Genomic DNA, 16,394 nt, shown 5'->3' with positions numbered 1-16,394 from the left:
TGTCTTGTTCCCCACTCCCAAAATGAATATACCCGTGCAGAAGACTGGTCTGTTAAACTGATTTTCAGTCATTAACTGAAACACTGTCTGAAACTTTTGTTGGGGGGGCGGGTAAGTTTTGTTGTGTTGACGTCTATCTATTAGATAAATCCTTCCTCATTTTTGAGAGAGATGACTCTCCTTTTCAATGATGTTTAAAAGAATACTCTATAGCAGTCTAGGGTGCATTAAGATCAGGCTGGTTAGTGGATGGCAAGGGAATGTCTAAAGGGCTGTACCTCAGCACACTATCCTTTGTCTTGAACTTCTCTTTCTAGACTCATCCCTTCATTTTACTTGTTAACCCTGTGATTTTTAGAAAGCTTCTTAATATCCATCTCAAATGTATTATTTAAAATGATAAAAAGTGGGGCGCCTGGGTGGCTCAGTCGGTTAAGCGTCCGACTTCAGCTCAGGTCACGATCTCACGGTCCGTGAGTTCAAGCCCCGCGTCGGGCTCTGGGCTGATGGCCCAGAGCCTGGAGCCTGCTTCCAATTCTGTGTCTCCCTCTATCTCTGCTCCTCCCCCGTTCGTGCTCTGTCTCTCTGTCTCAAAAATAAATAAACATTAAATAAAAAACTTTAAAAAAATGATAAAAAGTATTTGTAATATGTATAGCAAAGAATTAATACATTATCATATGCATGTATGTACATGTGTGTGCATGTATGAATATATTTGGATACGTAATTATTTTTTTAAATATAACATTCATTACCAGACAAGAGTGCAAAAATTTTGCATAAGTAATTTATAGAAAAAAAAGCAAAGATCAGTAAAATGAAAGGGTGTTGACTTTCCTGGTATCATAAATTTGTACATCGAAAGAGTCCCCTTTGCTTTGCTGAGATGTTGAGTAGATTGCAAATTTGTGGTAACATTTAGATGATTCATTTCTACGATAGGCGTAAAAGAATACCTAACACAAGAAAGTGTTTTGAGAAATGATTTCTGCCTTTTACAAGCATTTGGGAAGAGGAGATATATGGTCCAGTCAGTATTTATGGGCCAAGAGCTGGGGGTCTGACTCCTGCGAAGAAGAGAATTGGTTGTTGGCAGGGGAATGAGGGAGGGGGATGTGACATATTCTGGTTTTCAGTACAAGCCCGGTGGGGGCTACTAATACTCTGAAACCAAGACAGAAGGGTAGTTTATACAATGATTTATCAGAGTATAAGTTCACCTTCTAGTACATTGATAGTCATCTTTTTTTTTATTTATTTTTTTTTTTGAGAGAGAGGTAGGGGAGGGGCAGAGAGAGTGTGAGACAGAGGATCCGAAGTGGGCTCTGTGCTGACAGCGGCGAACCTGGTGTGGGACTCGAACTCATGAACCTTGAGATCATGACCTGAGCCAAAGTCAGATGCTTAACTTACTGAGCTGCCCAGGCACCCCAATATTCATCTTTTTCCCCACCTCCTTTCTTTTCCTCCTTTCCTTTGTTCCTCCCTCCTCCCTTCCTCTCATTGTCATCAATATATTTTCTTTATAATTACCTTTAATTGTGTACTTTATTCTTTGACTTGTACTGCATTAGATCCTAGTTAGGTCTAGCTAGCTAGCTATATCAGCTATCTTGCAAGAAATATAACAATATCCTAATTTGGGGTAGATAATAACATTACAGTCCAGAGTGGTTAATCAGGCTTGTTGAAGTCACCCAGTAAAAACATAGTAAGGCTGTGATTAAAACCTTAATACTTCTGGTACCAAAACAGTTCATTTTAGGTTGGAGAAAAAATGTGGCTCACCCCAGGGACCCCACATTGCTATGATATAACAGTGGGACTCATTGCAGAAACCAGCCATAGGTGAGAAGGGACATTTCGATTGCACAGCAAGCTTATTTCAGGAGTACGATACATCAAGGGCAGTCTCGGGGCCAGAGGCAAGGAGTGATGTAGCCTCTTCCGGCACGCCAGAAATCTCAGCCCTCTGCCAGCTGCAGACTCTCTAGACTTCTGGGGGGAAGGTGCTATTTTATTATGTTCTTTCCAGGAATTTACCAAATCTTTGTATTCTTCCTTGGACATGTGTAAACCAGTTCTTCAAGCCTGTAAGCGAGCTGGGTAAATACTGACAGAGTAGCAAGCAGAAAGTAAAGAAAAGGGGAAAATGTCAATCCCTTACATATGAAAAATAAATTTTCAAAAAGCTTTTAAGACATTCTAAAATGTTGCCATATTAGCAGCTCTCAAAACTGGAGTTCTGTTAACCTATGCACGCAGTACCAAAAACATATTTCCTGTGGTGCCTCCCTGCTGTTCAATGGCAGGAGGAAAGGGGAGAAAGCATCTCACTTACAAGTTTGCAGTGGGAATTATTTTTAACTTAAAAAAGTATGCTATTGATAAAATTCTAAATTTTCTTTCATTTTTATGCACGTCCCCCACGTACCCTCTGCTCGAGCCACAGACTATTTCTTACCATTCCCCAAACATGCCAGACTCTTTCATATTCCATGATTTTGCACATGTTGTTTTTTTTTCTAACAGAGATACCCTTAAAGTTCTGCCTACTCCAAATTTAAAAGGCAGATAAAATGTCACTTCCTCTGTCAGACCTTCCCAAATGGCCTCAGGACATTGGGCATCCTCGCTTTACTTTGTTTCCTACCTCTGTGACAGCACATATCTGTTCATCTTCATGCCAGACATAGTTCCATTAAATTGCATTCATTAGTCTGTGTTTCCCAAGCCTAAGGATTCTGTCTCCTACAGTATCTGTCTTCTGGGATTGACATTCGTGTAAACTCAGTATATGTATACACACATACACATACACACAGATATATCCTGACAAACGAATCTCATCTCCCCCCACCCCCCCGCCCACCCCACCCAGACCTTCCTTGCTTTCTATTCAGGAAACAATCACATTTTATAAGGTTTTGATTGTGACATAAGCTTCTTTATAGAAAGTGGGTGGACCTCAAAGTAAAGAAAGGAAAAAAAAAAAAGTCCTTCCAGTATGTCTGAAATCCCAGAAAGAGGGGGCCAGTTGACACCCATGAAATATGATGATTCCACCCTGATTCTATACATTATTTTTATTACTCATAGCTGTGAGTTCCAATCCTATCTCTGGTCCTAGAAGCTATAATAACATGGCTGATTTACCTCCATACTCTGACATCTAAGAGCTTCATCTATAAATTGGGAATGATTATACTTATATTATAGAGGTTTTGTGAGGAGAAAGGAGTGCTTGATACATGGCAGTAGCCAAATACATTGCAGCCAACAGTTGCATATGCAACCCTTGATTTCACCAGTACGTCCTGGAACTGGACATTTGCTGATGAATTCACTGATTAGTGCTCCTGGAGAAGAGCCGTACTGCCAACCAAGTTGCACAGTGCTATAATCTAAGGAGCCCTGGATTAAAGGCAGGTGCCTCCTCTGACAACAAGTGGGAAAGGGTCTTACACGAAGCTTTGCTCATATGAACATTTAGATTCTAGACCAGCCTCTTCAGAAATTATACTGTGATCTTGTGCAAATGATCTCTTTTTAATGGGCCTATTTCCCCACTTGTTAAATGAGAATCATAATATGTAACTCCCAGCAATTTTTTTTGGTCATTAGATAATATTATAATAGTTCTGTTTACTGATTGTTTTCTGCATGTCAGGCGCTGGGTTAAGCACTGGGCGTGAATCATCCTATTTAATAGTATAAAAATTCTCTGAAGCAGATGCTACTATCTATTTACCATGAGGAAATTAGGCTTTCAAGGGATGTCAGTGATATGTTCAAGGAAACATGGCCAGGGTACCTGCATGCAAAGCTGATGCTTGAAGCTGCTAAGCTGTATTGTTTCCTCTTAAATTTCATTTACTCCAGGCTTACTCAGGGCAGGATTTGGAAGTTAACAGGACAAGCAAAGTCTCTGCTTTCATGAAAGTTGCATTCTAATGGAAAGAAACAGATAAGGGGTGCTTGGGTGGCTCAGTTGGTTGAGTGTCCAACTTTAGCTCAGGTCATGATCTCATGGTTCCTAAGTTCAAGCCCCACATCAGACTCACAGCTGTCAGCACAGAGCCTGTTTCAGATCCTCTGTCCGTCTCTCTCTCTCTCTCTCTCTCTCTCTCTGCCCCTTCCCTACTTGTGCTCTCTAAAAAATAAACAAAACATTAAAAAAGAGAGAAACAAATGAAATAACAGTTTCAATTAGTGATAATATATTTGAAAAAAAAGAAAAACACAGCGGGAGGATATGATGGCCAGATAAGACAGGAGGGGCCTTTTAGATATCCTGGACAAGGAAGGCCTTTCTGGTTAGTAACATTTACTACTGGACCTAAATACTGAGAGGACTGTGTGTGCTAAAGAGACTCGGTAACATCTGGGCACAGCTCAACAAATGTACGCTCAGTGTAAGCAGAAATCAATCAATGAATCAATACACTCGTCTGCCAATCAGCCGGCCTACACCTAGACTCAGCCACTCTGCTAATTGACGATGAGATCTAGCAGTGATTCTTGACTCTCCCTGCCTGAGAGAACTTGTAAAAGCAGTGATGTCCCAGGAGTTCTGATTCAGTTGGTCTGGGATGGGGCTTGGATATTTTGAGGTCCAAAAACTCCTCAGGGGATTCTAATCAACAGCCCTGGTTAAGAATCCCTCATCTAAGGAAACATGTTTCCTATATTTGGACCTCATTTTCCTCATCTGAAATATGAGAAGGGGGAAAAAAAAAATGAGCAGTCTCCAGTAGAGTGGAGTCCCTGGCTATTTCTAGAATAAGTAATGTCCACATCATTTGTCAGAAATTCAGACTGTGGGACTCGCACCAGACCTTGTGAACCACAGTCTGGATTTTGACTTGAATCCCAAGTGATTTCTCAGCAAAGTGAGGTTTGAGATGTGCTGGACTAGATTATGCCATGAATTAAAGCTGTCAGATCACCAGTGAAAGAGGGAAAGTCCACAGATCTCGGCCTTAAACTGAGGATAAGCATGGACCACCTCTTTATTATTAACATGGAGTTCCCCCGTATTAAAGTAAGGATGGTTTCTCCGAGTTGTTCTGAGACTATAAAAGTCCTTTTTGGGTTTCAGAATTTATTCTAAAATGTCTCCAAGAAAAGCATGGTATAGATTTTATTTTCATGCTTCAAGATACCACTTTGAACTTTAACCAAAACTTTCCTAACTTAAAGAATAAATTATGAATAAGGTCATAAATCTCATTAAAATCTAATATTCAGCAAAGCTGCCTGGTGTGTATACTATGGAAAATTGGATTCTACTGTAACTGGAGCCCTATGTATAATATTGCAAGTTAATTACAGAGGTTAGTTTTTCACCGTGTAATGATAGCTTATACAGGCTCAGTCTCTGTGCTACCATCAGAATTTAAGTACTCTTAAGAGACCAAATTTAATAATTGTTCACCTATTCAGGTTCACAAGACTAAATATTTCCTGAGTAAATAACAATTTACATCTTTTTGGTACAGATAAAATTAACAGATTAATAAAGTCTTTATACACACGCACACACAAAAGAACCCGTTCTTCTTACAACATATGTTGAGTTTCACTCTGTTTAAATTCTCTCACATTATGCTTAGCCATTTATCTAAAGGGTTGGAAAAATTGCTGTTATTTGTTACTCAGGTGGTCCCTTAGGGTGTCTGTACACCTTTGACTTGTAAATGGTTACTAAATCTGTATTATTTGAATTGATGGCATAATCACAATAATTTTATTGTTTATGTAGAGTACAACCAGAATGTAAAGAGCCATGTAGCAAGCATTAACTGAATGTGCTTCTTTAGTCTGTTTCTGAAGGGAACTGCATGGTGTTTTCCTCTTAAAAAAAAACAGCACCTGTAATGCCACGAACTTGCAGAGAAAGGCCCTCACACATGTACGTATGCTCACTCACACACATACATGTTCCTCAACTCCTACATTCTTTCCTCAGTAGCGAAAGAGTACCAAAGCGACAGAGTGCTGTATCTATGTTTTGTCTCCTTAGCTAAATAAGTTTTTGGTTCCTGCTAAATCAATATAGTAAAGGATAATTTAATGAAAAGAAGACACAAATTACGTTTTCTTGTTTCTCTGAAATAAATTAATTCACAGGGTGCTTTATCTTGTTTAGAAGTTGTCTTAACCCAGGAGATATCGCCGAATAATCTTTAATGTAGAAAAATAAACTCGGCACAGTGCAGATATACATTTAAATAGCATTGATAAATCAAATTTAAACATCAATACTTGTTAGCATTTCTTTAAATGTGCTCTCCTTCCAGCTAATGAAAACCGAGGAGAGATTCAGCATGCCCCACCGTTATTGATTACTGAGAGTTGTAATTTCCCTCCTGAGATTGCACTTGGGCCAAAACTTTCACATTCATATTTTCCAACTAAAGAAAGTAATAATTATAAATTAATGATATCAATTCTATTGAAATGCAATTACTCCAGTCTCACCGAGAGGAGGTTAAAAAAAAAAATCTCAGCGTTAGCAAAGTTTCAGTCAACATCTTGATTCCACAAAGCCATTTGTATGCATGGCAAAATGGACTGGGAGCTATCGGAAATGTGCACCTGGCTTTTCCAGTTCATCCCACTAGCTTCGCTTACCGGTGGTAGAAATAGTAATGGGTTCCTTCTGAAGTCATAATGAGAGATTAGGCAGTCGCTGGTTTAAATAATAAGTAAAGAGGCTAATTTAATATCATGTCCTTAGGCAATTGTGCAAAAAGGCGCCATTAACGTGTGTGTGTGAGTGCGCGTGTTGTCTAAGATAAGAGGCAGCCGGTTTTGACATAAGAGTCCAGCATCACTTAGTTTTCTGTTGGAATCCTGGCTCTGCACATTCTGACTCTGTCCATGCAAGATGTCCTTTCAGGGGAAACTGTATGCAGTTCTCCAGTGTTTCTAGATCTTTCACACGTGCATTCTAAACGGACATTCTGAAAAGTCAAAACTATTATTTTCAAATCCGAAAATTCATCTGCTGTGCTCTTCAGGTACAATCAAAGTTCCCTCAAGCATTTTCAATCTACAAAGACATTCAGCCTTATTTAGCCTCAAATCCAATTTTTAAGGATCCTCTAAAGTCAATATGAATATGTTAATTTAGTTTTATCATCATAACCACATAAGTGCTTATAAATATCTGCAGGATCCACGTGTAAGCATACATATTTTAACATTATCGAAAGCCTTCTGAAGTTGTTGAGTTTTTAGAATTGATTATAGTTTCCAAAGAACTCTGAATTATGCACAGAAAAAAACACAATCTATTAGAATCCAACATTCTCCAAACTATATTTATTATGCTATTAGTAGCAGCTTATGTATTTAATGTGAAACTAATAATTCTATTAAAACAATGCCATAGATTATTATAGTATTGAAGATTGCAAATGTTTTATTTGGTAGCATTTTTTTTTCCTGAGCATCACCAATTCTGTGAGCCCACTTAAAAATAATTTAGATTTTTGGATGCATCCATCATTCCAAGTTTATCTTCTAACAACTTTCCTCATGGAAATAATCAATGCCTTTAAAAATTAAAAGATACGTTAAAAACCATCCCAGAATCCCTTTGCTTTTAAGCAACCCTAACGAAAATTGAACTAAGAAAGCCCAACTTTTGTATTCCACTTACAGTTTAAAGCAGTATGACTTTTCATAACATATGTTTACACTTTAAGACTCCATAGCATATCAATTAGCAAACATGCTTATGAAAATGTGCATTTAAAGGAACATTCTTACAATGTACATAGTCTTGTAAAGCCCAAGATGCTGACAACATGATATGCCAGCTGCAGACAGAGAAACTGATGAAATGCAGTAATTCTGAATTTTAATATAATATAAACCATGTCAGCAACATTTTGAAAAGCAGCTGCCAAGATTTCAATCCAACTGAATGGATAATGTTATTTTTATATTCTGTTCTCTTCTGGCAAATTAGACTCCCCCCCCCCTTTTCCTTATGATAAGCTTCAACTTATCAACAACAACAAAACTTCCGACTGAATATCAGGCAAGGAATTATCACTGTGTTTAAGATGAAAGACTAATTATAGGGATGAAAAAGAGAGAGACCACAACACTGCCAAGGAGAAAAACTGCAACAAAATATTATTTGTTATTTGGAATTTGATATATTCCACTGCAAGGATGAGTAACATTTACTAAAAAAAAATCTGTTTTCTGTTCAAATTCAAATTGCAATGCATGGCATCTTGCTTACTAACTCAGTTTCTTGTAAACCCAAGTGAAAAATAAATTTGACAGAATTTGTGTTGAGTCAGATTTCCCCAGTGTTAAGCCGGGCTCCTGGGAATGTCTAAAAATGAAAAATAAATGGACTGTGGCACCACAGAGCTGGCCCAAGTGATTTGCCACAGCTATCAGGATATCAGGGGTGCTGTGGCTCAGGGACCCCACCCACAAGCTGACCTGGACTTCAGCCATTCAGCACCCTTCCTCTACCTGCAAGGGGAGCCCACAAGCCCTGCTGGGTGGTGATCACACGACTTTGTTCATCCTCACCCCTCCACTTTGGACCTCCACAGAGATGCTGCCGTGATCTTCCCAAATCACAGGCAGGTGCAACATACCTGTTTAAAGCCATTCAATAAACTTCATAGACTTTGTAAAAAAAAAAAATCAAAATCCCTTAGTTCTTCGTAACCTGGCCTCTGCCTACCTTTCATCTCATTTCTGGTTGCTCTCCCTGAATTAGCAACAGCTATACTCTTACCATAAGGAACACTTTTCAGTTTCTAAAATTCACTTTTTTCTCCTGCATCTCTACATCCTTCTGCAAACCTCTTTTGTGGAAAAAAAAATCCTTCTATATTGTAAATTTTTAAAGCTTTGTATTTTCCTGATGCAACATCCCCACAAACAAGCTGTGAGTATGAAGCCCAGGGGGCCAGGTGCACCAGTGTGATAAAGCTGGCCCTTACCACAAGTGCTTCTTGCCCTCCCGTGACTATGATGCAGTGACATTCAAAAACACCAGTGAAATCCCCACATGCCTTGGGCTTGTGTATTCTACCCTGATCTTCAATAAATGCACTTGCCTCGGGCTACCCATCTGCTTGGTTGATTGGGTTTCCTTGGTGCTCCTCCATTATGGTCCCCTGCATGGAGTGTCATGCCTCCCTCTTCTAGGACTCATGCGTGTAAACACCCTATAATTCCATATGCCTCTCTGAGTATAACTTCCAAGGTCACATTGGAGTGATTCTTAAAGACACCACAAGGGAATTTACTCTCTCATTTATAACGTACTTTCCCTTGACTTCCTAGAATCCGCTCCTCAAGTAAGCCTCTCTGGAATCCAAAGCTGGATCCATTCTGTGTACCAAAGAATCCAACTGTCTCCTCTGTTAAGGTACCTTTCACATTCCGCTGCTCATATTGATTACTATGTGGGAGTTCTGTGGTTAAGAGCATAGGGTAGACCTCCAATGTCTTTGCCATTTACCAGCCTGTTAGCCTTGGAAAAACCATTTAAGCTCTCTAAACTACGGTTTTCATATCAGATATATATAAAAAAAGAGGTTAAAACTAATTTCCTGTTTAATATAGTTATTGGAAACAAAGATTGAGACAGTCCCTATAAAGCCCATGCCAACTGGCATAATAAATTATTCCATAATTTGGGCTCAAGCTATTACCGATTTCAGTAAACCCTGAAATTCTATCTAACAAATGTGTTCAGAGAACCTGGGTGGCTCAGTTGGTTGAGTGTCCGACTTCGGCTCAGGTCATGATCTCGCGGTCTGTGAGTTCAAGGCCCGTGTCAGGCTCTGTGCTGACAGCTCAGAGCCTGGAGCCTGCTTCAGATTCTGTTTCTCCCTCTCTCTCTGCTCATCCCCTGCTCACATGTTCTCTCTCTCAAAAATAAATAAAAATTAAAAAAAAAATTTAAATAAATAAAAAATGTGTTCAGAGCCCCTGGGTGGCTCAGTCGGTTGAGCATCGACTCTTGATTTTCACCCAGGTTGTGATCTCACACCTGTGAGATCGAGCTCTGCATTGGGCTCTGCTGGGCACAGAGCCTGCTTAAGGTTCTTTCTGTCCCTCTCCCCCTACCCAATTCTGCTCACACTCTCTTTTTCTAAACAATAAAATAAAATTTAATAATTAAAAAAATAAAATAAAATAAAATGTGTTCATGCTTTTTAAAAAATCAGATTGTTCCTAGGGACTGCTTTTCTAGAAAGTGGCATGAGTTGATAAAAGAAAGCATAATTACATGTGGTGGACGTAGATGTATACATACTCAAACACATGAACAAAAACAAAACTAACATGGAGTCCCAGTAATGACAAATAGAGAGTCATGTTGAGCAAATTACTTTATGGACTTTAATTTCCTAGTCTATAAAGTAATGGTCAGTCTAAAGATAACTTGTCTATAGTTCAACTGTCATGAGACCAGAATCATGAATTCCGTATCAAAGTATAGGCCTTCCAGTTACTAATCTGGAAAACTTTCAATTCCTTCCTATTTAGTTTATGATAATTTGCAGAGGGTAACAATCACTGCTCTTTTTTATTTTTGCCATGGGAAATTTTGATTTAACAAAAAATATAGCATTATTTTCATCCTTTAGAAGGGTATATTTTAGTAGAGTGGCAAAATCTGTTCAAGTTTCCTCATGTTGAGAATAGCAATGTGTTGGGTCTGGAGGTGGGCAGACTCATAGAATCATATGAATCGTGTATCTCGACAGCTTTCATTCTGACTCTTTTGCCCTTCAGCCAGAAGGGCAGAAGAAAACTGGTTTCAAATGTAATTTAAGACAACTTAGAATAACAGATTGGTGGTTTTGAAGGACATTTATTGTGCTTGTAGCACTGAGCAAGAAAGCCAGTCACAAAGAGCCTGTATGATGCTCCGTTACTAAGTGCTCTTAAAGAGATGGAGCCTCCTCTCTGTGTCCCCACATTAAACCTAAGAAATGAATCATTCCAAATTGCATTTTAAAATGCAGAAGGGCTTCTGCTGATAGATGCTTTTCCTTTGGAGCCCACAGTCTCTAATTTCACTCTCAGATGTTCACTCATACATCAATCACTTACAACAAGCGACTTCCACAAGACTGGCCTTGAGTCTCCTTCAACCTGTGGGGTTGCCTCTGTGTCTATTCCAAGTTCAGACGCAGCCTTTCAATTAGTGGGTTAGGTAGATATTCAAAGTTCTTGAGTTGAGATATTTTTATTTGGTTAATAAAATGAAGGGACAGATTGTATGGCACTTCCCTCTGTTTGCAGAACTGGATGGTCATTTCCCTGGTTTGGTTCAATTTGAATTGAGCGAACTCTGGTTTGTTATGATCAGCTAGTCTGGTATCAACTACAAATAATTGAGGAAATACACACCTCCCACAAACAAAAAAATATATAAACACATTACATTTTGATCACAATATCATATCTCTGTATATAGTTTATGTAATTAGTGCTACAAGAAGACATAGAGATGAGTTTTTGATGTAAACTGACAGTGTCATATATTCAGATCGGGATTAAAGCATGTGGGGTTTACTTTGGTAAAGATGTTACTACCTGGGTCCTGACTACCTCTTTATCCCCCTCTTCACCTTCCCTTGCACTCTGTGCTATAGTCTCAGTGAACATTTAGAGTTCCCTGAAATTGCCATATTTTTAATGTCATTAAGTCTTTATATGTGTCCCTCTTTTACTGGATTACACATTCTTAGTCATCCGTTAGACACACTCCTACCCAAACTCTAAAATCCTGGTTTAAATACTGTTTTTGTTTTTAAATGTTTATTTATCTTTGAGAGGGAGAGAGAGCGCAAGCAGGGGAGGGGCAGCGAGAGAGGGAGACATAAAATCTGAAGCAGGCTCCAGGCTCCTAGCTGTCAGCACAGAGCCCGAAGCAGGGCTCGAATCCATGAACTGTGGGCTCATGACCTGAGCTGAAGTCAGACAGTCAACTGACTAAGCCACCCAGGTGCCCCAAATACTTTCTTAATTCACGTAGAGATCTGCTTCCCATTAAACATGAGAATGAGAGTCATATTATATTCATTAATATGAGTCTACCGCCATGTTACTGCCTAGGAGAAAGTATGCATGCAATGATAACTTTTTTTTTTTAATTTTTTTTTCAACGTTTATTTATTTTGGGGACAGAGAGAGACAGAGCATGAACGGGGGAGGGGCAGAGAGAGAGGGAGACACAGAATCGGAAACAGGCTCCAGGCTCGGAGCCATCGGCCCAGAGCCTGACGCGGGGCTCGAACTCACGGACCGCGAGATCGTGACCTGGCTGAAGTCGGACGCTTAACCGACTGCGCCACCCACGCGCCCCCAATGATAACTTTTTAGATGAATAAGTAGATGAATGGATGATTGAATAAATGAAGGGCGTTGATTGAAGGGAAGAAGGCAAGGACACTCAGAAGTGGGAGAGTGGGGGGAAATGATGTGAGGACCCTCTGACCTCTTGTACAGAAATGTGTGGGGGCATAACTGACAGAATTAGCGTGCAAGGCTGACACACAGAGGGAGACAAGTTTGTATGGGTCTTGGAGGCAATGAAATTGCATTTAGGATTAATGTATTACATTCTAGATAGTCAAAGAAGATTCTTGAGCAGATAAAAGAAAATGAATGAAACATTATTTGGGGGGATCTCCTTTTTCTGCTTTAATAAAGACTTTGAAACTACAAAGAAAATCAGACTTGTTTAATAAAATCTGAAATGGGACAATAAGGAAATAGTAGGGTTGATATCACATGACACTCACCTCAGTCCTGTTGCATATAGATGGTGACTCCTGCTTTGAAGTGGTAATTTATAAAATGTTAACCTTAAGACCTGGATAAGTGAATGTCATTTGCAGGGCATAGAGGCTGCACTCTGAAACTCTGTCTCATTATGGCAAATAACAGAGCAATGAAGGAAGTACAGAAATGTTCGACTACTGGAAGTCAGAGTTCATAAGCAAAGAGCCTTCATGAGTTTGTCACTGCACATTTGCATTTTATATATCATTTTATTTTCCACTGTGCTTTAATAATCATTTTAGTTATTTACCTTTACACATGCAAAATTCACAATTTGCATCTGCAAATATCTGCTCCTAGATACATCTGCCCACCTGCAGCATAATTAACTAACTGAAATTCTTTGACATTCTAAGATGTAAACAGTTTCCTAGCCCTGATGTTGGTGAGTCTGCAAATATTAAAAGTTGATGCTTGATCCTTTCCCTTCCTTTGTTACTTCTGTTTGGTCCATCCTTCCTTCTTCCTTCCTTCCTTCCTTCCTTCCTTCCTTCCTTCTTCCTTCCTCCTTCCTCCCTTCCCATAGTTCCTTTTTTCTTTCTCCTTCTCTTTCTCTCCCTCTCTTAAAGCATTACCTCTGCCACTTGGACATTTAAGAACAAGTCTTCTGGTTGTGGTTGCAAATCTGAAAATATTTTGAAAGTGCGATAGGTATTCTAACTTATAGTCTAGACCTTTCCCCTATCGTTGAAACTCTCATTCCACCAGCTGATGGCAATGTTGCTGACTGACAGCCTGTAGCTAAATCTCTTCAAAAAATCACTCCCAAGGGCACCTGGGTGGCTTAATAGGTTTAGTGTCCGACCTCAGCTCAAGTCATGATCTCAGGGTTTGATTCATGGGTTTGGGCCCCACATCAAGCTCGCTGCTGTCAGCACAGAACCCCCTTTGGATCCACTGTCCCCCTCTCTGCCCCTCCATGGCTTGTGATCTCTCTCTCTCTCTCTCAAAAATAAGCGTTAAAAAAATCGCTCCCAGATGACTTACCCAAGTTTATGGGATCTTCCCAAAGTCACACTTTTCCTCCAGGGTCACCCAGTATCTAATGACTGGGGGTGCAGTATATTAAATGTTTGCTCCCTGTCTTAGCTCGTGTTGCTATAACAGAATACTATAGTGGATGGCTCAAACACAGACATTTGTTTCTCACAGCTTTCAAGACTGGGAAATCCAAGATGAAGGTGTAGGCAGATTGGGCATCTGGTGAAGGCCTGCTTCCTGGCTCACAGAACTCGTCTTCTCTGTGTGTCCTCACATGGCAGCAAGAGAGCTGGAGAGCTCTCTGGGGTCTCTTTCATAAGGGTGCCAGTCCCATTCATGAGGGCTTTACCCTTATGACTCAATGACCTCCGAAGGGCCCCATCTCCTGTAATCTGATTACATTGGGAGTTAGGATTTCAACATATGGGTTTTATAGGGACACATTCAGTCCACTGTGCTCCTTTTACCCCCATTCAGGAAAATTCTGCAGGAATACCCCAGCACCACAGCTTTTCACAGAACAGACTAAGACCTTTTCTAAGTTGGTGTTACCACCCAACTTCTTGTTCTGCCCCCTGCTCCTGGTTACTTTACTTTCCACATTTGTGGGGGAGTGAGAAAATACTACCTTACAAGTCTTGCATACTAATCACTGTGTCAGAGTCTGGCTCCAGGGGACCTTGACCTTCTATAGGAAATAAGTAAGGATATGTCAAATCAAACCTAAGGGCTTTGAATTTTTAGAAAGCCTGCATGCTAACTTAATACATTAAAAGTCTCACATAAAGGCTGTCCGTCCCTCCACAGGGGTAATCAAAGTAAGTCAAATTGTCATTGTTAGCGGCTTTAAAAGAACTCTGAGGAATGCCTTATGGCACAGCCTTAATGGTCATATTTTTTTGTCCCTATTCCCACTTCGGGCATTTATTTTAGGAGACACTGAACAATGTGACAAGTTTTATCACCCCTGGGTTTTGCATCACAGTGCAATCAAAACTGTTAAAAATTACACAACTATCTTTAAAAAAATTTTAATGTATATATGTTTTTAAGAGAGAGAGAGAGAGAGAGAGAGAGAGACAAAGCAAGAGTGGGTGAAGGGCAGAGAGAGAGGGAGACACAGAATTTGAAGCAGCTGCAGGCTCTGAGCTGTCAGCACAGAGCCCGACAGGCGGCTCGAGCCCATGAAACATGCGAGATCATGACCTGAGCCGAAGTCATGTTTAACTGACTGAGCCACCCAGGCGCCCACACAAGTATCTTTTTAAAAATTGATAGACATTTTGACAGATTAGACAACTAACTAGATTATCTTTTTTCACATCTGTATGCCAGTTTATTTTTCAAAATACCTTCTTCTTATGTGACATCCCACTTGATCCATAACTGTGAGATGTAGGCAAAATGAATGTCCCTCTCCATTGTACTGATTCGCAGAAACATTCACAAAAATAAATGATTTCCCCCAGGTGACTGGGTGAGTAAATGCTAAGCTGTGGTAATTCAAACCTGTAGTGATATGAGTTGATATATAAATAGATCAGTTATAATTCAAGGAACATAACAAGTCTCAAATGAAAGACTTCTGCTTCCTGCCTCGGTGATATCATTTACCTATCTTCCCATATTTGAAATAATCCCTTTTTTTTTTAAGGTGGTGCTCTGCACACCAAAAACCTAGAGCCAGAAAAGGGCCATTTCTAATCCCACAGCCAGGGACTAAAGAGTACAGCAGAACCCAAGATGCCTTTCTTTGTGAATGTGAGTATCTCATTAAAATGCAGAAGGGAAGCTGACTAATTTCTTTTAAAAAAATTTTTTAATGTTTCTTTTTGAGAGAGACAGACACAGAATGCAAGTGGGTTAGGGGCAGAGAGAGGGAAACACAGAATCCGAAGCAGGCTCCAGGCTCCGAGCTGTCAGCACAGAGCCCGAAGCGGGGCTTGAACTCACAAGCTGTGAGATCATGACCTGAGCCGAAGTTGGACGCTCAACCGACTGAACCACCCAGGCACTCCAGAAACTGACTAATTTTAAAATGAGTTTTATAAAGACTGAGCATCGCCCTCATCTATAACTATTTTTGCCTCCAAGACCTCCAAACCTATTTAGCTAACTGGAAGGATAAACTGTTTCTGGATCAAATGTCTCAGTGGTTAGAATGGCTAGAATCTGATCTGGGTAAACCTCACTTCACTCACAGGCAGTGAGAAATCTATGTATTCTTTTTTCTCTAAATTTAGAGACATCACAGTTAGGCTAATTCCCTCCTGTAGTGATCATCAGCGTATCTAGTATTGCTTTTTGTTTTTAAAGGCATTTCTTCACAGAGGTATCAGTATTCACATATCATACAAAGAAGAGTAGAGAAAGAAAGAAAAAGAAAGCAAGGAGAGAAAAAAGGAAAGGAAAGGAAAGGAAAGGGAAGGAAAGGAAAGGAAAGGAAAGGAAGAGAAAAGAAAGGAAAAGAAAGAAAAGGAAGCTGGTTAAGCATGAGGTGGAGAACTTTATTCTGATTTAACTGCTCTTTCCCAAGGACCAAGAAGGCATCCCACATCTTT

Source organism: Prionailurus bengalensis, chromosome E2, assembly GCF_016509475.1.
Source record: "Prionailurus bengalensis isolate Pbe53 chromosome E2, Fcat_Pben_1.1_paternal_pri, whole genome shotgun sequence".
NCBI lineage: Eukaryota > Metazoa > Chordata > Mammalia > Carnivora > Felidae > Prionailurus > Prionailurus bengalensis.
Note: the sequence above shows the minus strand (reverse complement) of the source record.